The sequence below is a fragment of the Andrena cerasifolii genome, chromosome 1 (genome assembly GCF_050908995.1).
Source record: "Andrena cerasifolii isolate SP2316 chromosome 1, iyAndCera1_principal, whole genome shotgun sequence".
Lineage (NCBI taxonomy): Eukaryota > Metazoa > Arthropoda > Insecta > Hymenoptera > Andrenidae > Andrena > Andrena cerasifolii.
In genome coordinates this window covers 13822064-13837741 of record NC_135118.1, presented here as the reverse complement: position 1 = coordinate 13837741, position 15678 = coordinate 13822064, and the positions used below count along the sequence as shown (strand labels likewise).

General features: G+C 44.4%; 1 protein-coding gene across 3 annotated transcripts in view; it reads right to left on the bottom strand.

Moving 5' to 3' along the window:
• Positions 1–15678, bottom strand: part of LOC143372224 (protein cortex) — a 243072-nt gene that overhangs the window by 226637 nt on the left and 757 nt on the right. The gene's annotated exons all lie outside the window — the stretch shown is intronic.

Sequence of the window (15678 nt, the reverse complement as noted above, 5' to 3'; positions counted from 1 at the left end):
TAGCACCTAAAACTCATCAGAACGATTTATAAATCCCACTGGTACACGGGAAATTAGACCCACGTCTACAGAAACCTTTACTGTCTTCCTAGTTACCAGATTCTAGCAGGGTCAACTGTTATCTCGTAAAACAGGAGATAATCACTACTTCCAGGAATGAGTTCTTTCCCACCTTGAACGCGTGCTGGAACAGCTCTATAACTGACCAGAATGACCTGGCGGAACATTACCTGGCGTCCCGCATCTGCTACCTGCACTTCCATCTCAACGCACTCTGACCTCGTATTCTCCAAGTTCCATTTCGAGCATTCCTCTCGAACCTACACCCCAGAAACTTCATCAACTGGAAACTCTATCGCCAACGAAATCTAACTCATCGCAAGAAAAAGCCACCCAAGTGCCATTCGTTCTACCCCTGCGAGGCGCGTTTGCGCGTGTACGCGCCGTTGCAGGAGCATGTACTCCCGAAAACTGCTCGGCTGAGACAATAAATGCACGCATGGTCAAACACGTCCCCCGTAATAATTGCCGTGTCTGCCGAGACTGTCCAATCGAAGTCGAGCGGCTCTTTCTGGCTGCCGGCTCCCTTTTCCCCTCGAAAGGGGCATTGGTTACCGGCATTCAGATCTGTCGGAAGCATTTAACGACTGTCCGTTCAAATTACTTACGTAGCTGGCCACCAGAAGTGTTCCAAGGGAGGTGCCTACTCGTCTGCCACGATTCCATGCGCACCGCGATCTAACAAATGTGCCGGAAGTCGCGAGCCATCGCGGACCATCGAAGGTGAAGCAGCGAGCCGCGCACACGCGCGAGGCGAGACGAAAAATCGGCAGGACGAGCGGGGAAGGTTGAGATCGCTGGTGCAACGCTCGGGTCGCGGGCCAGGATCGTTGGATTATAACTGGTCGTGGCGCGTGAACTGTTCGTTACTGTAATACATTAATTACAGCGTACACGCGCCGCACTTGTAATAGGGTCCGAGCGCTCCTCCGTTCCTATATCGAACGTCTTCGACCGTTCCCCGCCGCTCTGAGGCCGCGCGGCGTCATTAACTTTTAGAGGTCCCCGCCACGATATTTAACGCGTAATGATAGTAAGCGGCGTCGTAATTGTTAATTTCCGGAATGTCTGGGAGAACGCCCAGGGTTTACTCGATAAGCTTTCTATCTCTCCACCTCGGGCGCTAGCCGCGCGAGCATAATGTCCGATCGGACGGATAAAACTTAGGTGAGGAATAAGTGAGCTCCTCGCACGGCCGGAGATTTTATTTGGATAACGACTGAATTTATGCGAGAGCTCCAGGGACTTGTCGTTCCAGAGAGATTTTTATTGCCGGCGATCGCGACTTGCGATCCAGCCTTATGACCTTATGCAGCTTCGATCGAAAGGTAGTTAATGGAACATCGGTCCGCTTGACGTGTTCCGGAATAGCCGGCTGACGGAGTGGATACAGGTATCGATAGTTGTGGGCAGTTCTTACCAGCTTCAGGAGAAGAATTCAAGCCTATTGATAATTCCGTAACGTGTAGTAGTGTTCCGAGGAATTAAGGTGGGCTATCAATACGCCTCGGCGCAACTTCTTTTCGCACTCACATCTAGGCTCGCCTCGGTTTTTCTGTACCTGAAGTTATCTGAGCTTGCCTTGGTTTGTTCAGTTGCTCAGAGAACCTATTCCTTCCTCTTTCAGCGGTCACCGAAAGCGGTGGCATTGCATCCATTCACGCTACGCCTCGCCTCTCTTCCTCAAAATATTCCCGAGGAAGAATCCGTGGCTCGGAGTCGCGCCGAGGCGGGGCGCAGTGAGAGCCTACCTTTAGCCTTCGGAATGTGGTGTATCAAAGAAGGCACAGGTAGTTCTAATTTATAGTGGTGGAAAAAGTAGATTAACATGTAGAGTACAATAAAAAGTAGAGTGGCGTGTGAAACGATAGCCTTGAAAGTTCAATTAAATTCTGGGTACCATTTGATATTCATCAGAAAGCCTTATCGACCTAAAATGTCTACATTTCAGTACTCAAGCCCCGAAACGTGTTAGTGTCCAAAACCTATGCAGGAAGTACAGACGAGGTGTTAAACACTACCAAGATGTGAAAAGAAACTGCGATATTCAAAGACGAAGATGGAGTCAGATTAGAATCTGATAGCTATTAGAGCTTAGATATTATTTAGAAGCAATATCTAAAGATACAAAATCCCACTGCTCACTCATCACAAAATATCATCATTCGCCTCGCATATTGTGCAAATTTACAATTAGCGCGGCGACTAGTATATCGTACCCGTAACTCTGCACGAGACGTTCCAGCAGCCGCCGAGAGAATTTAAGACCCGGTCTACGATGAAACTGCAGGACAGGAGCAGATGAAACGGCGAAATGAATTTGCCTCGAGGCGGCAGTCGTTCGCCAAAGCATAATTTCCGGTACATGCGCCATTGGAAGCGCTCCATCGTGATTTTTACGATTCCCAATTAGTCTCGTCGCCTCGCAACTAATTACGAATAAGCCGTGCCCCGACACAGTAAACGCAAAGCTATCGGCTGATAAACGCGACGGGGCTGGTAGGACGGCGATCGTACCGAGCATAAAACGTCTAAGCCTGATTCACGCCCCGAGCCTGCATGCAGAGGCTTGCATGGCTTCTTCTTTCCGATCTATATCTTACACGTGTACGCTGTAAAGCGTACGCGCCCCGTTCGCGTCACAGTTCTGCGATAGTCACGTTGCACAATTAACCGATCACGACGAGAGATCCTTATCCGATGAAGAATATTTCCGGCTTATCGGTAACGCTTCAAACGGATTGACGAGCGCTCGAAGACACGATTACAAGATCCGCGCAAGCGGGGACATAAATACGACAGCCCGAATGGCAGGGCAATTCTCACATCTCACGGCTGAAGGGAGGCGAGCTTTACTATTAGATACCCTGCTGCTCGGGGATCTCATAAGCGGAATTGCGCAGAGGAATTATCATGAAGGCCCAGGCGACGTGTGAATTAATCTGTACGAACATCGAAAAGGCCACCAGAGGAAACTTGTTAATGTTCCGCTCGCAAAGAAAAGACCGAACCGCTCGATCGAGCGGGACTTCGAGATTCCCACATAAGAAACGAAATGGTTTCTACTAATGTATCGCCAGGGAGTCGAAATATTGCTGTCTACGATTTCAGTTAGCCAGGTTGCCTCGCCGACCATGTCTCAACAAAGGAACCTGCGAGCCTGGCTGGAAGGTAGCAAGGGTTGCGTCGAAGGAACCCGATTAGGATTCAGCTGATGGTGGGGGCTGCTACTTGTTTGAATCTCGTTAATAAGCCAGTCAGGATGCTCCCTCTCGTGCAAAGGAGCTGCTACCTCCCTGCGGATCTCGTTTTCGCTATGGCGTCTGCCAAGGCACCTTGGCTCGCACGGATGCTCATTTGCTATGTGCTTATACTGCCCTACCCGACCGTTTAAATCACCCCGTGTGCCTACTCGCTCCTCGGCCGCTGCGTCTGGAAGGGGAAGGGTGTAAGGAACGGTGGCCGATTCAAGAAATGGCTCAGACACCGAGCATACTTAATGCGATCTCCAGCAGCACCCTCCTTTCTACCTGCATCGATCCTCATTCTGCACGGATTACGTTATTTTCGTGTCAACCGAAGCGTTTCTGCGTCTGCTCCGCATCGAAGCTCAGGCTCGATTAAAAGGCTTATGAATATACGCTGAACATGGTGCTAGATACATAATGGGATGTTGATATATGGGTACGCCGAAGAAACATATGGAACAGAATAAATTATTGACTATCTATTCCAACTTCCTGGACTGTTATATCGGGACTCATTAATTCAGCTTTGAAATTGGAACCCATTCTTGTACAATAAGGTACATTTCAGTCAAACCCTCAGTGACCCGAAACTGAGTAAATTTAGTTAAAGAAGAGCAGCTTTATTTCTACTGGCTATATTTTATTTCTCGTTATCATTTTACAATGTTTTTAATGAGCTATTTAATTGCGAGTAGTGTAATTAGTACTGTTTTAAATTTTCTGCAGCTTTGTTTTCTAAGCCTAAAGTGGAACTATGGCTCGGTAGTTTTAATAATAATGTAAGAGTTGTTCTATGGGTTGGTAATTTTTTGCAAAATAAAGATCACAGCATTATGGGATCCATACTGCTTTTAACTAATTTCTTGTCATTTTGGGGGTCGGTAGCTTTCTGCATAACTATGCCCATTTGTGCTCGAGGGATTTGTAAAGCGAACATCCAGGAAAAGGAAGCTTAATTAAAATGAATGTTTTCGATACTGAGGCACGAATGTGAAATGAAGCACAAATATATATGTAACAATAACAACATATATTTAACGATTAACAAAGTGAATGCAAATGTTAAAATGAAATGTCTGAGGAGCACGAAGCGTTCAGTAAGAAGTCCCGCAAGGTTCTGCCCTTTTTGATCGGCGTTTAAAGAACGCCCGAAAATTAACGAACGGGGAAAACAAATTTCCCACGCGCCCCAAGGTTGCGGAAGAGGACAAATCGTCGCTTTTATTGCCCCAGCCCCCAAGCTCGACCACCCACTGTAGGCACTCGAGCAATCGTCCGTTTTAGGCCTAGGAAATAAATAAAACTTTCTCTCGGCCTACAGTCCGCTGCAATATCTATATTTTCAAACTTCATCTTGTACAGAGAATCATCCCCTTTTCGGCCGCACTGCCGCTTCCACCCCGCTCTGTGCACATAGAAGAATATATAACTCATTCTTCACGGTAACTGAACGCTTTATCGAGCAACTTTCATCCTATATTCCACACGCTCAAGCGCCCGGAGCACAGCACCACGATCCGTGACGAAAGCGAGGTAACGAAACCTCGGTAGGAGCGGGGCACCGAGCGATCGCGAACGATCTAATTAACCAGCTCACGATAATAGTCGCGAGATATACGCCGATGAAGTGCATGCGTGCTCGAGTCGGTCTTATCCAGCACGAGTTACAATAAATAACAGCTTCGAGCGGTGAGATTGCACCGAGGGCTCGGATTAATTGCCCGACGAAGTGGCAATGCACGATCCGGCGCTGGCTGGTTGCATCAGAGCCCCGGCTCGGCGGAGGAAAGCGCCAATGACAGAGCAGAGCCGCGGCTCTTAAAATACACTGGCCCTTCTCCCTCTCGTAACGGGAAGGATTGATTATTAATTTGACGATTATCGAGCCGATCGGTATACGTGCCACGAATCCCGCGAGGTGTTAAACGGTCCACGATCACGCCTATCGCGCAACACAGTAATTCTCCAACTTGCGATACATTTCCGCCGTGACGAAGGAACGCCCACGAAATCTACGATTACCGATCTCCCCGGCGCGGCACGGAACGGTACTGTTAACGACTCGAATCGTATCTCATGCCATCCACAATGCCGACTCGATAACACGATTGCTTAGAACAACATTTTTCAGAACGCTCCCCGTCGTGGCCGTTGGTACTTGTTCCTTCCATAAAAGCATACACCCGCCCCGGCCTCCACCAGCGCCGCTCGCATACACGCATAACGGCCGGCCGTATGTAGGAATCCAGCACGGGAATTATAAATTCTGTGCTCTTTCGGTGCGCGAGCATCGGTTCTCGTAAATTTCAGCGAAACGCGCAGCCGTTTTAGACAAGTTGTCGAATAGTTGTGTCCGTAAATCGCTCGGCCCAGGGACAGGTCTATGAATAATAGTTCGGCGGGTAACAGGGCAGACACGCGGCCGGTCAGTCAGTTATTACTTGTGCCGTATAATGTAATAAATAAGTATGGCCGGCAGTCAGCCTGGTGACATTATAATTACGCGGCATTTCGATGATATATTATGCCGCGCGGGCAAGGAGATCGCTGGCGAAATTGCGCCTACGTTGATTTACATCTGTCCGGGCGCATAGGCCTGCTGCGTTCCGTGCCGTCGGAATTGCAGTGCATCGAGGTTAAATCGGTAGATTACACTACCGTGCTGGCTAACGCCGGGAGGGAAGCGAAGCGAAAATGTTAGGGTAACGTCTACCGATTTGCTGTACCGTTTCGTTAGTAGGTCGATCAGCGCTCGATCGCGGGGAAATCGTTCGGATTTTTGCAACGGTGGATCGGGTTGGTAGATGGGGCTGATGCGAAGCTGGGGTCGTGGAGTTTAGATGCGCGTGGTACTTGTGAAAATAGCCGAAAGGTGTTTGATTCAAATGGATCTTCAAAGTTGCAATGCTTTTTCTTAATAATATTACCGAGTTTTCTTCGGTAGTTAAATGCGACAAAGACAGGGTTTTTTTTAATTATTTTCTAATTCTAAAAGCGGAGATATGAAGGGTAGTAAAATAAATTGGGGTAATTTTACTGTTAGTAGAATAGAAAATCGTGTAGGTATTACTTCGCCAAGATTTATGGACCTATATGTATGTCAATTGCACACTTTTCTTCTATTTCCTGTTGTTCCATTCTATTCTCCTTGGCCTATTACATTTACCCCCTAAATTTTTCAATGATAGCCATAAATCACCTTGTATTCTTAACTCGGTAAAGGAATATACCAACGAAGTGTATTTCAAGAACGACATAACCGTTAAATAAAGTCACGTGAAATAATATCTCAAAGGTTCCCAAGACTGTACAAAACGTACTAAACGAATCAAATAAGGTAATTGGGGGGAGATGTCAAATGGGGTAAGACGCCAATTAACCATAACTCAGAGTTTATCCAGTAGATGTGAGCAAGATCGTGGGAGATCTTTTGTTGCGTCCATTGCTAAATGAGATTGCTTGGCATTTGTTTTAATATACAACATAATATATGTTTTGAAGCAGGTTATGCCACAGCGTCCGTACAGATTTTTGCTGCCGCTTGATATTTTGTGTTCTAATAAAATACAGGAAAGTGTTATCAACACTGGCGGGTTATTAGCTGAAAAGAATGTATTTTTCTTATTTATTCTGAGTTTTGCTCAAATGATTGGCGTACAATTTGACTTACCTAACGAGCTTAGCATATTCCCTAACACAGTGGGGCAAGATGCATAAATTAGTATACAGTTTGCAATTCACTTATTTCAGTAAACAAGGAGTAAAAAATTTGTTCGTGATCAAAATTTGCAGAGTAATTGATTAATTCTTCAATAATAAATCAACCAATTCAAAAACTATTTAAGAAGGATATTTCAAATTGTTTAACTATTAGTAATTTGTAATTAAATATATAATGCTCTGAATGTCCGTATTTCTGCTCATGAAAAATAGCGACGTATGTATTGCCCCAAGCTCGTGCAACACTCGCGTAAATGTTTAAATAATTTAGAATTATTTTCTTGCAACTATAGTACAAAAAACGTAACGCATATAATAATAAGAAAAATGCGAAATGATAAAAATGGGGACATGCGCAGAAATTCGGACATTCACCTTATATAAGAAAATCGAACACAGGAGAATGGAGAGAGGATGATCTTCGATCTGCTGCATTAGCAAAATTTATACCGAATAAAAAGTATCGTACCATTTTTTCATTTCGTTTGCATCATTTCCAACGTTTGATTCGGGTTAAAATGCCATCACAATGATATTGAGATGCCTAACAAATAAGTTTTTTATATTACAAATGTATAGACGCTAAGATGCCAAATCGTGCATGAGAAGAATTATTGCTTTCATATGTTAACATTTAGTTTTCGTTAATTTAGCAGTGTTCGTTCCATAGTATATGATTTAAATACCAACTAAGCTCTGTTGATTTGCTAGCAATATATATATTACATTTTTTTACAAATTTATTAAGAAACTACAGGCATCTTCCCCCCACTTACCCTAAACCAAAATTCCACAGCTCCAATCGGCTACTCGCCTCTTAAAGTTTCAGAACAGAACATCCCACAAGAAACGTGTACCTACGTTTCAGTAACGTATGAGTAAGCCCGACGAAGCGTTAAACCACCCCGCGATCCAAGAATACCAAGTCACATCTACATTCGTAGAAACACCACCAGAGTTATTCACCACTAATTCCCCCGATATTGTTCGTTACAGAGGAACGCCGGCAACTACATGGAGGGTAACAATGCAAATACCACGAAGCGAGGAGCCGAGGGAGTCTGCCAGTCCAGTTTTGGGCGTCGCGGCGTGCAAAGGGACCAGTAAAAGCTGAGGGTGATTTGGGCCTTAGTGGTCCTGTGGTGGCTGCATATGAATCCTACTGGCCTGCTAAGTCCCAAGTTATACTCGGCGCGCGCTACAATATGAGCCCGAGTGCATACGCGTGCAGCTCGGACGATGGATCGCCCGGCTTATGTCCGCCAAGGAGAGGCACTGTCGCCCGGCGTCGAACAGAGGATCGAGGAATCGGTTAAACTAATTGCACGTGAATTCGCGCCGCGGGTGGCTGCCGCAGTCCGATCGCAGCAAAAAGGACGTTCCCGCGGCGACCGCGTATTTGTCTGGCCAACTTTCGCGGGAGTATCCATTCGAATCGACCTTAAACGAAGCGAAGCGCGGCCTGCGCAACCGTCCGGGGACCGAGTTAACCGAGTCTCGTTAAGTTTTTGTGTTTCGCTTTGTCGAAATCGGCCCCCGCCGGCGTCCACGGGGCATCGTGACAGAACTTGCGACGGCTCGTGTATCGATTTACATCGGGGTTCGTCGGGGTCGTTAATGAATATCGTCCCGATGAAAGTGGTGACTGCGGGGCAAAGTGGAGGACGGTGTACGCCGACCTCGTTCGTCCAGCCGGCACACTCGGCGCGGATAAAGTGTATAATCAGAAAAAGATCGGCCGTGATCGATTTAATCATCGCCGTCAATCGAAGATGGATATGCCCGGCGCAGCTGACGCGTCGGGGCGTGGTACGGAAGCCTGGAATTTTAAGTGGGCCCCCGAGAAGCGTCAGGACGCAACGGAAGCGTGAGTACGTTAAATGGCGATTCTGTCGTATTCGTCGCATATTTATCGGCGCCCTAATAGCATTAATACCGGCCGATTGTCGGGCGGTAGATTAATCTAGATCGGTATCGCGTCCAGTGATAATTCGAGAGCAAGCTCGTCGGCGACGTTCGCGGCAAAGAGAGCGCGCGATCGTGCCAGAGGAAGGGGCGTTTAAAGTTATTACCGTGCACGGTGTTAACGCTTATTAAACGGAAACCCGTAGCGGCACGAAAGACAAGAGCGCCGGGGATTAGCGGTATTCGAGTATTAAAGACTTCCTGACGCGTCGATGATCGTTTATCATCGGGTGCGCCGCTCTCGAATAAGCAAGGATGTGTGTATCGGGGCAAAGATGGGGTCCCCGGGAATCGATTTTACAGTGCACTAACTCTCCCGAGGCAGCGCAGGATCGCTAGGAGGATTCTTAAGTGCTCCAGTTACTCGCCAACCACCCGCTATGCGAGCGATGTTCGAGCATATGCTGTATCGCTCGAGCACGCTGCCCGCCGCGACCGGAAACCATTCTTGTTGCCGACGCGAAGGACGGTATGCGGGAGACTTAGGTCGCGGTGACGACCGTGCAACAAGCATTCTGCTTTAACGGACATACAAATTTAATTCCCCTTTCGGCCGCCGCCGCACCCTCGCCGGGCCGCGAGACTCCTAGTGGTCTGGATGCAAAACGAGCCGGGCGGACGTGTTCAACAAATCGTTACTGAAAGCTGCCTCCAGGAGGAGGATCGTAAAGCACTTGCTCGATGTAGGAGGGACTGCAGAGGTCGCGTGTGATTCAGGGCAGTGTGAAATGAAAATTGGGCCCGATAATCACCTTGGATGGAGATTTGCTTGGTACTACACAGGAGGTTGGAATCGTTAAAAGAACAATTTTATGAATCGTTGGAAAGGGTGTTTTAACCCCGGAACGACACTACGATTGCTAGCGACCCTAGTAGATTTTAATGCTCTCTACAAAGCTGTCAATAGATGCTGAAATAGCAACCTATCACTCCCAAATGTCGATTTCCTTAAGGTGCAAATCCACGATGAGACAAAAATATTGTGCTCCACATGAAATTTTAATCTCACCAGACAATTATTAAATTAATTGTATTATTTTCAAAATTATTTCGTCATTAGTTTCACGAAACAAGTCTCGTGATATATTTTCAAACATCTCATCTCTCTCGACTATTTCCGTCATTTGAGTTTAGTTGTTGCTGAGGTTTTTGTCTCGCGATAGCAAAAGTCTCGTGTAAAATCTCATCGTGGATTCGCTCCTTTACTGTAAACGAAAACCACATGCTGTAATATATTTTGTAAAGACAGGCTAAAGAAAAATGCAAATGAATCTTTCGGAAACGTTCAGTGAATTGAGAAATATTCAAATTTGAATTTTAAAAGTGTCACAGTGTCGTTCTAGGGTTAAGAGAACCGTGATTCAAAGTTCCCAGTCGTCGCAGAACTTACTTTATTCCTCTTAAACAAATTTGGAAGACGATTGAAGAAATTGTTCGATAAAAGTTTCGTAACAAATGCTTCGCGTGTAACTCGAATACCGACGACCTGTGAAATAGAGGTACAATAATTCTAATTGCAACGCCGCTTGAAGCGGTTCACCGGTTGCCTATCGACGGCGCAGCCTGCGTTATGTAGCCTCAGCCATGAATTTATTAACATCTCGCAGAAATACGGCCTCATTTAAATGCGCACGCACATTTCTGAGGGGTGTGTAGAAATATACGAGGCCGAGAAGGGCGATTCTCGCACCTTCTTCTTCTTCTTCCTCTTTCATCGTCCTCAGCCTGCACTCGATGCACACACACAAGCATTGGCCAAGCTTCTTGGCTACCGTGCATAAAATGTGAGACTGATCCTTTAAATCACACGTCTGTGAACGCGTTACTTTATTACGAATGTTTTTCCACGTATCACGTTTTTCTGGCTCACGATTCACAAGACTAGGTACCAGTGGCGAATTTAAGGGGAAAAAGGCCCAGGTGGCAAACGTTCTGGAGGGAAATGAAGAGGTAGTTTACTAAAAGCGGGCTAAGTGTAGTAGTACAGAACAAAATATATAGTGTTTGGTTAAAATCATATTTTTTTTTGAAGATAGGGCCCAAGGGCCTTCTGGGCAGGGGCCCACTTTTCGGGAAAAGGAAAAGGTAATTTACTAAAAACGGGCTAAGTGTAGTAGTGCGAAAAAAATGTAGTGTTTGAATACTTTTTTTGGTCACGGAGCCCTGCGGGGCCTTTTGTGCAGGGGCATAGGCGGCAACTGCTCATCAGCCGCCCTGTTAAATCCGCCACTGCTAGGTACGTATCGGTACTCGGGAACTTTTTTACTGGCCACCATATTTTATACAGTTCTGGAAATGTTTATTCCGTCACTTAGAAATTTGCGTAGTCCCTACGTATAATTTTCAACTGCATATCCAATTTATTTAGGACAAGATAATGAGTTACACATTTTTACAATAATAGTTCCCTTAGTACTGATAACAAGGGAGGTATAAGTGGTAACATATTTATTGAAGCGAAGCAATAAATATTTCCAGTATTATACATTCAAGGAACTTATACTCGTGTTAAAAGAGTGATTTCTTATTCTGAAATATTTCTTTATTAAAATGGTGTCTTATTTCTTCTCACAATTTTTATTATTCTCTAATATGAGTGTCGAGTGAGCATTGCTCGGTGGTCCACGAGAAGGACCATCTCCCACCGATTAAACCTTATCTCAATTATGCAATTTAGAATATCTATATAATTTATATACCTCCTTAACACATTTTTCGCATCTAATTGAAAACTCGCACTGTGCTGAACGAAGCTACACAGAATAGGTATAGCGTGATCAGCGGCGAAGAATTTTCAAAATCCACAGCGACGGGTAAATATGTTAATCAGCGAATAATACACTGCATATACAGAACTCCTGTTCGACACTTAAACGAGCTTCGACGCGCAGTCCTCTCAAGGCTGATACTAAAGTAACAGATAATCCAGGGGCCACATCGTTTTCCTAATAACGAATCGATTAAGCACCGTCGCGTATATATACGGGACGCAATAAAAGTCGCTAGCTACTGACAGCCCATAAAAAAAGCTCATATAGCATGCCTATTATAGCGAGGACCTTAACGGCCCATGGAAGTCCGTTCGTAATTTTATAAAAGCACCGGCCTCATAAAGCCGCGAAAAATTCCCAGTTCTTAATGCGACATTATTGTCAGGGTCTATAACAGCGCGCAGCACTATGAGCAGCGTACGCACTGATTAAAAAAAAATCCGCAATACGATGATAATGACTTTGGCAAATCTATTCTCGAAGGACACTTGCACTGAGCAATAAGCACGCACTCGAATGTGAGCTTATAATGATTCAAAGCGAAGATTAAAAATTCATGAACATTCTACAGCGAAGGTTCGAAGTGTTCAAAGAAGTGTCCAAGATTCAAGAAACTAAATAAAGAAATTAGATAGAAAAGGATTGCAGACAAACTGTAACAGACCACAGACTTTTCATCTTAGCTTTGATGAATCATAAGTGTTCTCCAAACTCGAGTAACTATAAAATCAGTGAACTTGGGTACAGAAAATGGAATCAGAGATTTAACGCTACATTTTCTTTCCCTGCCGAGGAATCGGAACAGTTGCAGCAATTTGGGAAACTGGCCGATGAGGGAACTTGGCGAGAGAAATTTAACTATCAGGCAGCCAGGAGTTGCACTGCATCTGCAGGCGTAACTGGGCCCCAGCTCACTGTTACAGAATCCTATGCTCGTTTACCACTTGTACGATCAAGATTTTCCTAACAGCAGTCCAGAGATCGGAATGTCAAGTTATCTTTCCGCTGGCGATTGATTACTTGCCAGGCTGATCGACAGGGCAGAAAGTGGCGGCAGTGCGAGACGCGATGACGAAGCGAGGCTGTCCCATGCCACGTTCAATTCCTCTCCCCTTGATCGGGAAAGAAACGTTTGCTGGGTAGGAAGCGGTATTACGCGGGGGAACGAAGTTGTATCATTGTGCCGTGCCGTGCTGCCGGGCACTGTAAATCTCGCAGCCCATAGAACTCGTAGAAATCATTATACCGGGGCCGGAGTATGTCGCTGCTAATATAGCGCAGCACGCCCTTTTAAGCGGAGCCCCGCGCGAGCTCACACACGCTCATTTGGATGGCACGTACAGGGTGTATCGTGGATTAGTCGATGATTTCGGAGTCAGCTTAGAGCTTCGGGGATGAAGATTGAGAGGCTTCGCTACGGGAACCAGCGGGAGCGTACGATGTTACGTGATCGATTGCAAAAGTTGTCTTTAAAGTATTATTCTCACTACGTAGTGATGCATATTGAAGATTTTCTTGGGATTTTTAGGATTCAAGATTCTACTGTTTTGAACAAGTAATGAATCTTTATTCTTTAACTATTGTTTGAAGAAAAGCGAAATGTGATTGAGAGAATCCAGAAGTATTGTATATTTGACCTATTCAGAAGATATTTGGCTCGAATTGTAAACTCGGTAGATGTAGCATTTACAATCGCAACGAATTTGTGGTATTTTCTTTCACTAGCTGTAGGATTATTGTATGAATTAATTATTATATTCAATTTGTTTGAAATTAAAATCTCTCAGTCAAAATGAGTGAAATCAAGGAACACAATATTAAGAAACTATTACATATATGAACATTAACGATCACAACACTGTGCTATTGGAGAACTCCATGCTACTACGACACCATGAATGCATAAATAATATAACATATGGCTTGAAATACTCTAACCATTACAATTTATTAAATCAATAGCCATATTAATTTAGACTGTTCCAGATAAGTCGCAGGACAGTTTAATGACTGAATGAACAGATGCAAAATGAAGGATAGCTGTTGAAAGTCCAAGTACAAACATTTCAATAGAATTGGGCCTAGTTATGCAGAAAGCTACACACCCTCAAAATGACAAAAAATTAGACACAGTGCGGATCCAATAATTTTGTGATCTTTATTGTGCAAAAAATTACCAAGCCATAGAACAACTCCTCCATTATACAATTATTAAAACTACCAAGCCATATTTCCATTTTAGACTTAAAAAGCAAAAAATACAGAAAATTTAAAATAATAGTAATTATACTACTCACTATTGAATAAATCATTAACAAACATTGTGAAGCAATAACAAAAAATGCAATGTAGCCGATAGAAATAAAGCTACTTTTCTTTAGCAATTAAAATCTTCGAACTAGCTTTACTCAGTTTCAGAACGTTGAGGGTTGGTAGCTTTCTGCATAACTAGGCCCCGTTGAGGAAATGTCGATTGTCGACAAAGATGCAGTCGACAGGTTTGCGCGAATGAATCTTTACCGTAGAAAATTTACATTGACGTTTCCAATGTGCCGTTGGATGGAGTGCGAAATAATGCAACGGAACAGGCTGACTCGCGATACACCCTGTACAGAGCGCGCAGCCCTAAGGGCGTGTGTATGTACGCGTAAAGATTCTCAAGTGCAGAGATTCTTACGTACGCCCGAGGTGTCTACCGAGAGAAAAGCGTAGAATCGCAGTAAATCAGCGCTAATGCCTGTGCGGCTAGATACTGCGAATCAGACGATGGGGCAAAACGCTGTAACTAGGTATCTTACGCGTTATCGATGTATCGATAATATTTAGTGCCGGAAGGAAACGTCGCAAGAAGTTATCGTAACGCTATTATCAATGCATCGAACTTAATCTGCATCGAATATGATATTTTTTAAGTAAAGTTGAACATCACCTTTATGAATAATAAATCGTTTGAATTTCATATTATCATATTATCGTAGCATGCTAATATTAAGAAAAAATATAGGTGTATCGTTCTCGTTTGTATCATGTTTTAGAGATATTATAATTCGGAGTAGGTACTGCTTTGCTGAATTTCTATCTGCTTAATTGATAGAAAATACGTTAGAGTTATTATTAAATATGTTGTATATTGGGAGAAAGTGTGCGAAGGTAAAAGTGGGATGTAATTTCGGCAATGAAAAATTCAAGACCACTATGGAGTTCGTTGTGGCAGGGTTGGGGTTTCTATGCGGCATGTGCCTTGCTTTTAAAATGCAATGCCCTTCGAAATCTCAAAAATGTCCAACGCTTGTCAACGGTAGCAGAAAGGGGACCAATTCAGGTGGACGAGTCTATTGGACGAGACAATTGGAGTATTGTTAAGAATTTATTAACATCTAGCCTGACGAATCTTTTATGAAACAATTTATAGATTCCTTCAATGTTCTAATAAAAGATGACTGTTCGGACATTTGTCGATCCTTACTTACCCTGAAAATCCTGAGAATTAAGGGAAAGGTGCACTGTCTGTGAAAGCCACCCGGGCAGATTACCGAATCACTGTGTTATTCGGCCCAAGCCAGGTCACACCTAGTGTGCTCCTGACGGAGTCGTTCGGGGCAACAGGAATCGCCTCAGAGGCGCCGAAAGCTCTTCGTCTTCGACTGACAAGGGGACCATCAGGTTTGGCAATTTCAGAAAATTCTGAGACTTAGTGTACTTGAAGGTCTTCACTTGAACATTAATTTCTCAAAGCAGTAAGGCGCGCTTTTTAGCCAAACTCAAGATAGTCAATTTTGAAAAATTCTGAGGTCCCTTATATACAGGGTGTTCCTCTACCTACGGTCAATACTCTAGGGGATGATTATACAGGCAAAAATAAGTCGAAAATCAGCAGTGATGAAATTGCGGTATAAGAATATATTCGTCAAGAA